This window comes from Esox lucius, chromosome 19 (assembly GCF_011004845.1).
Source record: "Esox lucius isolate fEsoLuc1 chromosome 19, fEsoLuc1.pri, whole genome shotgun sequence".
Lineage (NCBI taxonomy): Eukaryota > Metazoa > Chordata > Actinopteri > Esociformes > Esocidae > Esox > Esox lucius.
Window position 1 is genome coordinate 33403876 of NC_047587.1, and position 14500 is coordinate 33418375.

Consider the following 14500-nt stretch of genomic DNA (forward strand, 5'->3'; position numbering starts at 1 on the left):
AATCTAGAAGTAACGAAAGCATGGATTAATTTTTCTGCATCAGTTTTTGATAGGAAGTTTCTAATTTTTGCGATGTTTCGAAGATGAAAATAAGCTACTCTTGAGACATATTTTATATGTTCTTCAAAGGAGAGGTCAGGGTCAAGGGTAACGCCAAGGTTTTTTACAGTTTTTTGGGATACGACCATGCAGCCGTCGAGGTTCACAGTGAGATCTGCTAACAACGCTCTTTGTTTTTTGGGTCCTAAAAGGAGCATTTCTGTTTTATTTGAGTTTAAGAGCAAGAAATTCTCTGTCATCCACTTCCTAATATCTGAAACGCATGCTTCCAAAATAGCTAATTTAGGGGCTTCTCCATGCTTCATTGAAATATATAACTGTGTGTCATCAGCATAACAGTGAAAGTTAATATTGTGATTTCGGATTACATCGCCCAGAGGGAGCATGTATAGTGAGAAAAGTAATGGGCCCAGAACCGAGCCTTGAGGAACTCCAAAGCATACCTTTGACTTGTCAGAGGATATGCCATCCACACTAACGAACTGATATCTTTCAGATAAATAAGATTTAAACCAGGCTAGAACATGTCCACGTAGCCCAATATTGGTTTCCAGTCTCTCTAAGAGAAGGGAGTGATCAATAGTGTCAAAAGCAGCACTAAGATCAAGAAGCAACAGGACGGATGCGGAACCTTTGTCTGAGGCCATTAGAAGGTCATTTGTTACCTTCACGAGTGCAGTCTCAGTACTATGATGGGATCTAAAACCAGACTGGAATATTTCATAAATGTTTTTTGTCTTTAGGAAGGCATTCAGTTGTTGGGAAACACATTTTTCTAAGATTTTTGAGAGGAACGGGAGGTTCGATATTGGCCTATAATTGTTTAATATGTCGGGATCTAGATTAGATTTTTTTAGAAGAGGCTTAATTTCCGCAATTTTTAGTGAGTTTGGTACGCATCCGGAGGAAAGGGAGCAATTTATTATGTTCAGCATTGGCTGACCTAGCACAGGAAATAACTCCTTAAGTAATTTTGTAGGAATCGGGTCTAGCTGAGAGTTTGTGGGTTTAGAACTCATTACAAATTTTGTAAATGTGTCGAGCGATACGGTATCAAAAAACTCAAGTGTCCCCATTGACACCTGATCAGGGAGGCTCCGGAAATTTTCCGGACAACCGAGATTTTTAGGACCATAACTATTTAGGGATTCAGTTATTTGTTTTCTAATGGTGACGATCTTTTCATCAAAGTAGTTCATGTATTCATTACAACTAAAGTGAAGACCCACTTCACATGCTAAGCTTTGCTTTTTTGTTAACTTTGCAACTGTATCAAAGAGAAATTTTGGATTGTTTTTGTTCGCCTCAATCAGGTTGGAGAAATAAGCTGATCGAGCAGACGTGAGTGATTTTCGGTATTGTACTGTACTGTCTATCCAGGCTAGTCTAAATACTTCCAACTTGGTGGAGCGCCACTTTCGCTCCAATTTTCTGGAGGCTTGCTTAAGTGCTCTAGTATTGTCGGTGTACCAAGGAGCAAGTTTCTTGTTGCGTATTTCTTTAGTTTTTAGCTGCCTGGGACAACGTCGCCACCTTCTGTTCATTTAAATGAACAACAATGCGGTCAGGAAGGTGGTTTTTAAATTCCTCCAGCAGGATTAATTCCCTAATTTCTCTGACATTGGAGGAGGAGAGGCCAAACATCCTGTGGCCAATGTAGCGCAGCGGCCACGCGCTCAAAGGCGGAGAAGTAGCTGTCCACTTCGGCCTCCCAAAAGGGTGGCACCAAAGCAATGTTCTTGCTGACGTCAAACTGGGCCGGCTGACGGGAAGGTGACATACTGAAACCTGCCTCTAACTCCAGCTGTCGAATTCTTATTCTCACCTCTTTGTCAGCTTCGGCCTCTATCTCCTTCTTTCGTACCTCTAATTCAAACTCCATCCTTCTGGCCTGTTCCCTGTCTTTCAGCTCCCTTTCCAACCGGGCTACCCTCACCTTTAGCCTGGCGGTTGCTGAATCAGATCCGGAACCACTCGACTGAGGAGACAATGGGTCAAACTTAGGCAGTGTCAGGGGGGCGCCAACAACTCCCTCCCGTGCACCGTCCTCCGACCGTGCAGGGGAGACAGAAACAGCAGCTCCCTTCTTACCAGTGAGTCCAAGCCCTCACTTTCCTCATCCTTTAAGGTCAGCACACCTTTTTCCACTAAACCCTCTCTAACTAGTACCAAAAGCTCAGCCTTCAGGGGCTGTTTTGGCACTGAAATATGGTCACAGAAACTAAAGATGGCCGAGGCAGCCATATGTACGCACGTCTGCCTACAGCCCAGACCAGGCGAACAACGAGATGGAACACCTATCTCACGACCACTGCCTCCACACCACAAACACCAAAACCACAGAGGCGCTCATTGTAGCGAGGTCGTATGGATCGTTTGGATCCCGGACGAGCCCCCACTTATGTTACGCACGCCTCCCGGAGGACGGAGCGCAACACCCCGCTACACGTAAAGCACCCTAGGACTTGACAGAATGGGTATGGGGTCATGGGTGTGAGTATGGACGACAGAGACAGGACTACCGTTCACCGGACTATTTAATTAATGTAACAGTAATTCAGGATAAAGGGGCTGGACGGAACCAAAGCAAAGAACATAAAAGTAAACCCAAACCCTCTAAACCTACCTTACCTGTCAAACCGAGACCTTACCTAACTAGCACCTCTTGCGCCGGTGCTCTAACCAAAATACAGGGGGTGGTCCGCCCAGGTCTTACCTATTGGTTTTAGACAGTGTAAAGCTACGGGAGGTGTATGCCCCAGGGCCTCTTGCCTAAAGCACAATGGCTTTCCCCTTACCCCTGGAAACAAATGAAAAAGATTTTAACACAAACACTTGCCACAATACACTTAATCACAAATGTTCTTTCTACCTCATATAGAGCAAGACAGACTGAAAGCAACAGCAGGTGTGACTCTCCTGTGAGATACCAGAACTGTGGCTTATATGCAGGCTAAACCAGCTACAACCACTAACGAGCGGGCGTAGGGGCTCTCCAATCAGCCCAAAACCGATCAATCAGCTGCAACCGGCGATCAGGAAGCCAATTAGCCTGCAACCACCACATAGAACACCAAGGGACAAAAACACACACGAACACACAGCAAAAGAAAGCACTGGGGACGTAACAGACAGGAACTGGGGTGCCAAGTTTTGGCAGTGAGGGTGGCAGCTCTGCCCAAATGGCCCTTCAATGTGCCCATTTATGTGTACTCAAAGCCACATTACAGAGACCAAAATAACTTCCTCAACATAGTGGAGGCTTTAGATATAAATTAAGTAATGATGTGATATACTGTGCATTTTCCATTAAAACGTGTGCTCACTAAACTGATAACTGGCAACAACACTGTCACTGTCGGCTGAAAACAACTGATCTCCAAAACAGATAGAAGTGATATTTTACGTAAACCATACAAGGACGTAAGTCGAGTTCTATTTGTCATTGTCTGCCAATTCCAGGAGGATCTGATCAGCATCATTGGAGAGACTGAAGCCTTGGGGGCCTCTGGCACAACTGTCGCCACGTTGTCATGTAGAAACCAGAAAAGGAACCAGGAAAGCTTACTTGGTGTGTATAGAGGATGGAGCCAGGCACAGGATGAGTTGGGCGCTGGCGTGAGGGGTGCTGGGTCCCTGACTGGCCACCCAGTGAGGGCCCTCTGCAGCCATGAAAAGGTAGGGTCGTGGAGTGCTAGCCAAGGGAGACCCAACACAAAAGGGAAAACTGGAGAGTCAATAACATGAAACGTGACCTGCTCAAAGGTGGGTTGTCTGGGTGATCATCATGACAGGTGTAGTCATTTCCCTAACAAAACCTTAAAGGTTGGTTGTTGAGTGCTTTTATGGGCAGTGGAAGAGACAGTGGAACTAACAGAATGTGTAAACAAAGAGCTAAAGACCTATCCACAAAGTTCCCAGTTGCGCCTCAATCTACCAGCGCCTCAATCTAACTGTGGAACTATCATGAAAGGTGAATGATTACATGCGCAGCAGAGGGGCTCAGACCGGTTGTGGGTTTCACCTACATGGGGAGACAGGAGAGTGTCCTGCCTGCTGCAGGAATTTCACTGCTCAAAAAATTTAAGGGAACACAAAATCACACATTGGGTTTCGATATTGAAGATCAAAATCTTTACTGTACACTGTCTAATTCATTGAGAACAAAATGATGTAACAGTCAACGGAAACCAAAATCACCAACCGATTGAGGGATTCAAACTCACATTGAAAATCTCAGTAAACAATTGAAATCAGAGGCTGTTCCAACTCATGATGTGACTCAGTAGTGTGTATGGTCCCCACGTGCCTGTTTGCACTCCCAACAACATCTAGGCTTGCTCCTGATGAGACGGCCCAGAGGTTCTCAATTGTATTCAGGTCTGGGGAATGAGAGCGATGACCTTTGTTATCCAGGTACTGCATACACAATCTGGCCACATAAGGCCGGCCATTGTCCTGCACCAGGAGGAAAGCAGGGCCCACTTCACCAGCATATGATGATGGGTCTCAGGATTTCATCCCGGTACCTAACAGCAGTCAATGTACCGTTGGCTAGCACATGGAGGTGTGTAATTTGCTGAGAACAAAACGACGTAAAAACGGTCAACGGAAACCAAAATAACCAAACGACTGGTGATTGGGCCTGTGCAACCCTCCAAGGATATGTCTCCCCAGACCATCACTGACCCACTGCCAAACCAGTCATGCTGGATGATGTTGCAGGCAGCATAATACAGCATTTCCAAACACGTACGTCACATGTGCTCAGTGTGCACCTGCTCTCATCTGTGAGGAGAACCGGATGCCAATGGCGGACCTGCCAATTCTGGTGTTCTCTGGCAAATGCTAAACGAGCTGCAAGGTGCGAGGTTGTGAGCACAGGTCCCACTAAAAGACGTTGGGCCCTCATGGATTCTGTTTCTGGATGCATACTAGTAGCCCACTGGAAGTCATTTTGTAGGGCTCTGGCAGTGCTCCTCCTGTTCCTCCTCACAAAAAGGAGCAGATACTGGTCCTGGTGCTGGGTTGATGCCCTTCTACGGCCCTGTCCAGCTCTCCTCATGTAACGGCTTGTCTCCTGGTATCTCCTACACGCTCAAGACTGTACTGGGAGACACAACAAACCTTCTTGCGACAGCACGTGTGGATGTGCCATTCTGGAGAAGCTGGACTACAACTACCTGTGCAACCTGAATGGGCTGCAGGTACCACCTCATGCTACCAGTAGTGACAAGGACACTAGCAAAATGCTAAACTAGAGAAGAATTAGTCAGGAAGGATAAGGAGAGAGCAATTGTCTTTGGCCACCACCTGCAAAACTATTCCCTGTTTGGGGGTTGTCTTGATGTTTCCTCTCCAGTGTACCTGTACCAAAACAGTTGATATTGATTCACAATTGCTTACTCTTCCTAACTGGACAGATTGATATTCCTGAAGTTTAATATACTTGGTGTTATACTATGAGGATTACGTGTTCCCAAATTGTTTTTGAGTGTATTTAATTGGGTTTGTATGCTCTACTCAAGTAAGTACCCCATATCTGGGGTACCTCTGATATTTAAAGGAAAGTTTCACTATTTTTGATCCTGGGGCCTTTTTTCAGATTATCTAGCCTCATTTTTCATAAACAATTCACTACCTCACAAAATCTGTCGATAAATCTGTAAACCTCAAGCTGTTCCAAAACAGCTCAACTATGGTGCTGGACTTTACTAGCTGGCAACAAGCAACATTTACAGTACTTGTCAAAATGTTTTGAGAATGTGCAGTCCCCTATTGTGTTAATAAAATGAAATCTAGCTAATTGTCTAAAAGACAAGCCGTCATTGTCACGACTCCCAGGACTCAGGACAGAGGTAAGATCCAGAAGCAGATACAGACACCGGGGTAAAAGGACGATGATGATGGTTATTGTAGTAGTCTGAGATGATAGTGGAGATACGTAAGAATTACGTAGGTGGGTATGAATGTATTGTTGGAGGGTGGATAGTGGGTAGCAGTGGTACGAAGTCCGGGAGGCAAGAATGGCCAGAAGGTCAGGCAGGATTCGGTCAACAGAGCGGGGAATCAGTCCAGGCGAAGGTCGATAACGGGAAGGCAGAAAGGTGGTTGGGAGGGAGGTACAGGACGGGTCTCGGAACAAGGGGCTGGAAACGAACGGGGGAAAAAACACGGTGAGCAGAAGATAACAAAAATAGGATACTCAGGAAATAGGATAGCTTGCTTAATTAGGTAGAGAACACTAATAATTACGTGGCTGTACAATAATCCGGCAGGGACTGAAAAACGAACACTCCTATTTGTAGGGAGAGTGGCAATCAGCCCCCCAGGTGTGTAGACTGGTGCAGGTGCTCAGGATCAGTGGTGATTATGGGTGCCTTCGTGGAGTGCCGGGAACAAGGAGACTGGTACTCGGGGAGATGTAATGACAGACAAACAGCTCAGGAGGGCTGAGTCCTGACAGGGCCCCCCCCTCGAGGGACGCCACCGGGCAGACCACCAGGGGCGTCGGGACGGCGCCTGTAGAAATCCCGGACGAGGGAGGCGTCCAGGATATGACCGCAGGGAATCCAGCACCTCTCTTCAGGCCCGTAACCCTCCCAGTCGACGAGGAACTGGACCCCCCGGCCCCTCCGTCGGGAGTCCAAAAGGCGGCGGACGGTGTAGACCGGACCCCCGTCGATGATGCGAGGAGGCAGAGGCCGAGGAGGCGGAGGCAGAAGGGAGCTGAGACAGACAGGCTTGAGCTGGGAGGTGTGGAAGGCCGGGTGTACCTTCATGGCAGGCGGCAGTTTCAGACGGACACAAACAGGGTTAACGACACGGTCGACAACAAAAGGACCCAGATAACGGGAGGAGAGTTTGCGGGAGTCCGTTTTAACGGGAAGGTGCTTCGCCGACAACCAAACCTTGTCTCCGGGGAGTAGACGGGGGCTGGGGTCCGTCGCCGGTCAGCTTGACGTTTGTATACATCGTTGTTGCGTAGCAGCGCCCCCCGTGCACGGTGCCAGGTCCGATGACACCGACGGATGTGGGACTGCACGGAGGGCACTGACAGGTCCTTCTCGTGAGCAGGGAACAAGGGGGGTTGGTAACCATATAGATTCTGAAATGGGGACATACCTGTGGCAGCTGTGGGAAGTGTGTTGTGGGCGTAAGCGACCCAGGGGAGTTGGGAGGACCAGTGAGTGGGGTCAGAGGAGGCCAGGCAGCGAAGGGTCGACTCCATCTTCTGGTTGGCCCTCTCTGCCTGGCCATTCGACTGAGGGTGGTAGCCGGAAGACAGGCTGACCTCGGTCGGACACCACATCTGAGGGCAGGCCATGGCATTGAAAGACTTCTCTGACAAGAAGGTCTGCCATTTCACTGGCAGACGGGAGCTTGGACAGAGGAATGTAGCAGGCATATTTTGTGAACCGGTCGACAACAGTTAATATCACCGTGTTACCGTCAGAGGGGGGTAATCCGGTAACAAAGTCCAAGGACAGGTGGGACCAAGGACGTTTCAGGACAGGCAGGGGGTGTAGTTGACCAGAACTGGGCTGGTTGGAACATTTGTTGAGAGCACAGGTGGGACAAGTAGTAACATATGACCTGAAATCCGTATTGACAGATGGCCACCAGAACCTCCTATTGAGAAATGCTTTGGTGCGGCTGATGCCAGGGTGGCAAGTCAGGCGGGAAGCATGGGCCCATTTCAACACTGTAGGACGGAGGGCGTCATGAACGTATAGGAGGCCAGGAGGTACGTTACCGGGGCCAGGGCTGTTCTTGAGTGCTGCTCTTACGTCCTCCTCCACCTTCCAGGTGATGGTACCGATGACGCACTGGCTGGGGAGGACGGTATCAGGGGTTCAGGAAACAAACTCCTCCTTGTCGTAAACCCAGGATAGGGTGTCGAGTTTCCTGTTCTTGGAACCGGGCCTGAAGGTTATGGAAAAGGAAAAACGTGCAAAAAACAATGCCCATCTGGCTTGACGGGAGTTGAGGCGTTTTGCCGTCCTGATGTAATCCAGATTCTAGTGATCCGTCCAAACAATGAAGGGGTGTTCAGCCCCTTCCAGCCAGTGACGTCATTCCTCTAATGCAGCCTTGACTGCCAGCAACTCCCGGTTACCGACGTCATAGTTCCTCTCCGCAGGTGACAACCTGGTGGACAAAAAGGCAGAGGGATGCACCTTACCATCCATAGCGGAGCGTTGGGACAGCACCGCCCCGATACCAGTCTCTGATGTGTCGACCTCAACGATGAATTGTCTGGTGGGATCGGGTTGGGCCAGAATGGGCGCAGAGGTGAAACGCCTCTGTAAGTCCTGGAAAGCAGTGTCTGCCGCGGGCGTCCAGATGAAAGGACAGAGTGTTGAGGTAAGCGCTGTCAGGGGAGAAGACACTTGTCCGAAGTTACGGATGAACGTCCTATAAAAATTAGCGAAACCCAGAAAGGACTGGAGTTGCTTACGGGTCTCCGGGGTTGGCCAATTTAGGACAGCAGTGACTTTGGTGTTTTCCATCTTGATCTTGCCCTCCTCAACGATGAAGCCCAAAAAGGAGGTGGAACGGGTTTGAAAAAGGCACTTCTCCGCCTTGACATACAACCGGTTCTCCTGTAGGCGTTGTAACACCTGTCTAACATGGCGGGCATGAGTGGCTAGGTCGGGAGAAATGCCACATGTGCCCTAATATAACGGGGTTTTGAGGTGACGAAATAACCAGGAATGCAATGGACTCAAAATGGTTACCAGATAACTGTAAGCGGATAGGCTGTGTCTTAGTGGTGATATGGGAAATAAGCCGTCCGTCTACGGTCCGGGCATCAATGCTTTTCGTCAGAGTGAGTGTAGGTAATCCCAATTGGTGAACGAGCTCTTGATCGATAAAGCTATCGTCCGCCCCAGAGTCGAGTAAGGCATGACATGGAGTAGAATGTCCGGTATAGTGGATTATGGCAGGAAATGTTGTGCGTGGTCTGGAGGAGGGCCCTGATGTATCGTGGCTCTCTAGGGTGGTCCCTACGTCCTGCGAGCCCGGTAGTTTCCCAGTCTAACAGGACAAGATGATAAAAAATGACCGGATTCCCCACATTATAAACAGTTCTTATTTTCCATGCGCCTCCTCCTTTCAGCCTCGGTAAGGTGAGACCGGCCAAATTGCATGGGTTCCGGCTCGAGTACAGTGGAGTGAGGTGTAGACGGCGTCGGGTTGGTACTCCCAGCGCTCTGATAAACACCGACTGAGAGAACCGGTCCGTCTGTCGTCTCTCGCTCTTGCGTTCTCTCATGCGGTTGTCGACCCGGATAGCCAGATCAATGAGGGCGTCTAAGGAGTTTGGCTCAGGGTAGGATACCAACCCATCTTTAATGGCATCCGACAGTCCATTTTGGAACGCTGCCTGAAGTGCTTCAACATCCCAGCCGCTCTCTACAGCTAGGATACGGAAGGAGATCGAGAAGTCTGCAACGCTGTTAGCTCCCTGTTTGATGTTCAACAAACGTCTGGAAGCCTGTTTACCAATAGTGGAGTGGTCAAATACTTTTTTCATCTCCGTAGTGAATGAGGCGTATGACTCACCTCCTAGCTCCAACTTCTTCCAAACGGCTGCAGCCCACCTCAATGCCTCTCCTCCGAGCAGGCTGACAACGAAGGAAATCTTAGATCGCTCTGTGGCATAGGTACGGGGCTGCTGATCGAAAACCAGGCCACATTGCAACAAAAACAACCCACCACCTTCCCTTCATACCTTGCAGGAGGAGATACCCATGGTTCACGGACAACGTCAAGTCGGGGTGAGGGTTGAGCAGGAGCAACTGGTGCTGGAGGAGCGGGAACGATAGGAGCGGGTGTGCTATAATGCTGTCTCATTGAAGCCAGGTCGGTCGACAGGTCCTGGAGTGTCGATATGATCTCCTGGAGGGCAGTACTATGAGAACCCAATAAACTCTCAAAACTGCATTATTTCCGAAAAATAAAGTTTCCACATTAGGCTAGATAATCTCAAAAAATATGGCCCCAGGATCAAAAATAGTGAACCTTTCCTTTAAATTCATTAGGCCCTATCTGGGTAACCAGGGTGTCTGCTGAAAGCTGAGTGTCTTCCCTTTCCATTATTACAAGCTTGCACATGACATTCACAAAGTGTTTCCAAACAGTTACATGCTAGCGTACCGTATCACTCTGTACGCCCCACGCAGGGCACATACCCGTGATCCTCTGAACACAAAGACAACTGTCACCTACAAAGCATTGTTATATTCGCCCCAGAAGAGCTGCGGAATAACTACTTCAGGGTCTCAGAGAGTGACGTTACCCACTGAAATGTTCCCTCTCCGCAGCAACCCCAGGAGCTGGGCAGAGCCCAAGTGAGTGATCCATGTCAGTGCAACAATAGACCAGTCGAAGAACTCAAACAAATAATCATCTGAACCCAGTGTCACCCACTGTTACAATTGTAACAATTGTCGAAAAAAGATGCAGACCTTGAAAAACAAGGAAAATGACTCCTTCAAGGTCTCAGGGCGAGTGTCGTAACTGATTGACTAAGTGTTTCACCAAAATTTGGTTCACTCTCACTTTCTGTCATTTTACTGTTTGAAGTTTGTTTGAAGTGTTTGGAGAGCTATTGTTATGCCTAGGCAATTGTGAACCAGTCTCTTGTCCTTTCTCTGACCTTGCTGACAAGTGCTGATACAGTTTGAATTCAAGACAACTGTGTTGACAAAACTTCTGCTTCAAAGGTTAATATTCAAAATGTCCTTTAATATGCCTTGAACAGATGTATAATGATTACCTATTTCCACAGAGGGGGTGAACACCATTGTTTTTAATGCATTGTGAAATAGAACAAATATAAACAGGTGCTACTCAAGAAAATATGATTGTTTTATTATATTTACAACGATTCCTAATTCTACTATAGCGTGAATAGGGTGGTAATGTAGGCTGTTAGGCTGTCAGAATTAGGGATTGTTAGCATTATGCATGGTTTTCTCATCTACAAGGAAGCATTTAAAATTAATCAGAATTGTGTTTCCTTTCATGAACTGCTCGTCAGAGAATGTTTTTTTCTCATAATATTACTTTGCACTAACTGAACAATACCTAAAACAGACCACCCAACCGATCCTGAGTACCCTTTCCAATTTATGTGTAGTGCTCCTACAGAAATCTGTAATACAAGATTTGGATTAGGTCTTGACCGCTCCTACTTCTAAACAGTGAGCAGCACTTTGCTGTCCTCCATTAATCAAACAATCTCAATTTTCTACATCGACGATTCTAGAATCTTTTCGTGTGGGAATGAAAATACAGAGGATACCAAAATGAATGATTCCCACAGCTGATTTCCAGTAACCAAATGAGCTGGCTGAAGACTACATTAACTACCACATTCACATGGACCAACTTGGGCCTTGCCATCCTTGAATTGGAAGAACAGTGAACACAGTGGGTCAGAAATGATGATGATGATGATGATGAAGCAACCGACGCGGTTAAGTTAATGTTTGAGCGCGCAGCAAAGCAATACTGTCTCTGATCTCTCTTGATCGGAAAATACTCTTCATCCTAAAAGGCTTTGGGGATTCTACCTGTACCCTGACTGCTATAACTACGACTACAACCAGGATAACAATTACTATTTTTGGAGTTGTCCTAAGATTTAGCAACAGAGGAATGATGAGTTGTTGTGGCTATGGAAGGAATCCACTTCACTCTTCCCATCCATTTACCTGGAGTTGATACTGAGAGATTCCTACCAAACCTCTATCTCCGCCACCACATTCGCAAGGCTATGAGGGTATCCATGCTTCCTAAGTTACACCATTCCAGTTTACTCCTACATTTGTCCAATCTTTAGATAGTGGTGATGACTACAGTCAACTCTCTCAGCAAACTGTTCGATCTCATACAGTGGGCAGAACAATTGCTTGATACACTGCCGATTTTGCAGGTTTTCCTACTTAAAAAGCATGTAATCTTTATCATAGGTACACTTCAACAGTGAGAGAAAATCCAAAAAATCACATTGTATGATTTTTAAATTATTAATTTGCATTTTATTGCATGACATAAGTATTTGATCACCTACCAACCAGTAAGAATTCCGGCTCTCACAGACCTGTTAGATTTTCTTTAAGAAGCCCTCCTGTTCTCCACTCATTACCTGTATTAACTGCACTTGTTTGAATTTGTTACCTGTATAAAAAACACCTGTCCACACATTCAATCAAACAGACTCCAACCTCTCCACAATGGCCAAGACCAGAGAGCTGTGTAAGGTTCAAGATTACGGTCAATCTCCCTCGGTCTGGGGCTCCATGCAAGATCTCACCTCGTGGGGCATCAATGATCATGAGGAAGGTGAGGGATCAGCCTAGAACTACACGGCAGGACCTGGTCAATGACCTGAAGAGAGCTGGGGCCACAGTCTCAAAGAAAACCATTACTATCACACTACGCCGTCATGGATTAAAATCCTGCAGCGCACGCAAGGTCCCCCTGCTCAAGCCAGCGCATGTCCAGGCCCATCTGAAGTTTGCCAATGACCATCTGGATGATCCAGAGGAGGAATGGGAGAAGATCATGTGGTCTGATGAGAGAAAAATAGAGCTTTTTGGTCTAATCTCCACTTGCCGTGTTTGGAGGAAGAAGAAGGACGAGTGCAATCCCAAGAACACCATCTCAACCGTGAAGCATGGAGGTGGAAACATCATTCTTTGGGGATGGTTTTCTGCAAAGGGGACAGGTCGACTGCAACGTATTGAGGGGAGGATGGATGGGGCCATGTATTGCGAGATCTTGGCCAACAACCTCCTTCCCTCAGTAAGAGCATTGAAGATGGGTCGTGGCTGGGTCTTCCAGCATGACAATGACCCGAAACACACAGCCAGGGCAACTAAGGAGGGGCTCCGTAAGGTGCATCTCAAGGTCCTGGAGTGGCCTAGCCAGTCTCCAGACCTGAACCCAATAGAAAGTCTTTGGAGGGAGCTGAAAGTCTGTATTGCCCAGCGACAGCCCCGAAACCTGAAGGATCTGGAGAAGGTCTGTATGGAGGAGTGGGCCAAAATCCCTGCTGCAGTGTGTGCAAACCTGGTCAAGAACTACAGGAAACGTATGATCTCTGTTTAATTGAAAACAAAGGTTTCTGTACCAAATATTAAGTTCTGCTTTTCTGATGTATCAAATACTTATGTCATGCAATAAAATGCAAATGAATTACTTAAAAATCATACAATGTGATTTTGTGGATTTTTGTTTTAGATTCCGTCACTCACAGTTGAAGAGTACCTATGATAAAAATTACAGACTTCTACATGCTTTGTAAGTGGAAAAACCTGAAAAATCAGCAGTGTATCAAATACTTGTTCTCCCCACTGTACCTTAGCGATAGAACACAGGCTATTGAAACAGGGATAGAATCTCAACATTTAGTCGTCTGAAAAGGAGTTCCACAGGGTTGGATTTTGGTTCCTTTATTGTGTACTCTGTACATTAAAGAGATCAGTAAGAATGTGAAAACATTAGCATTTTCATATCTATGCTGCTGACACAGGAATAGACACTGTAGCCCCCTATCTTGCCCAGCACTTACACACCTGCAATCTGATGTTAAACTATTACAGAACGCTCCAGTGACTCTCAGATTGGTGCTAAAAGTATATGATATTCTGTAGGTCACAGTCTTTTAAATTATACTTTTTCTACGAGGGTAGAAATTATCTTATTACAAATATCTTGGAATTTGGTTAGATGAAAAGCTTCAAGTGAAAATGTGTTTCTTCTAGACACCTTTTCCGACAGCTCAACATAGAAACACACTTTTGCAGTGACTTATGTCACTGCAAAACTATGGTGATATGCGACACATGCATACTTTTTTGTCAGTTTTAAAACTTCTAGAAGTAGTGTATCAAACAAAGTTTTTTTATTTTGCAGACATCATTGTCTTCTATATAGCTCATTTGGATGGGACTCATTGATCTTTAATAGGGACAGACATTGGTTGATATTTGAATATAAGGCTGTAATGCAGAAATGTCCTTACTATCTTACCTAAAAAAATAAATGTTACTACACTCATTCTCAAGACTGGCTACCCCTATAGACTCCAGACTATACAGAGTTGGGTAAAACGGATTCCAAATAATTTGTCCCATATTCATGGAATTGAATTCAGACAAACCTTAAGCTTATTCAGACAAACCTCAAACTTGGTACTTATAACACATTTAAAAAAATCTGATTGATTAATTTTTATTGTTAATTGTTATTGTACTAAATTAATTATTATAGTTAATTGTAATTACGCTTTATTGAAAAAAAATATTCTGACAGGCAAAGTTTCATATTTCCATTTGTATGTGTATTTTTGCTGAAAACTGGGCACAAATGTAAATGAGAAACAGGTCTCAGTTTAAATAAATGTTAATAAAATAATAAATAG

At 46.1% G+C, this 14500-nt stretch overlaps 1 pseudogene; it reads left to right on the top strand.

Moving 5' to 3' along the window:
• Positions 1–11153: 11153 nt before the first annotated feature.
• On the top strand, positions 11154–11918 carry LOC105009934 (annotated as a pseudogene).
• The last annotated feature ends 2582 nt before the right edge of the window (positions 11919–14500 follow it).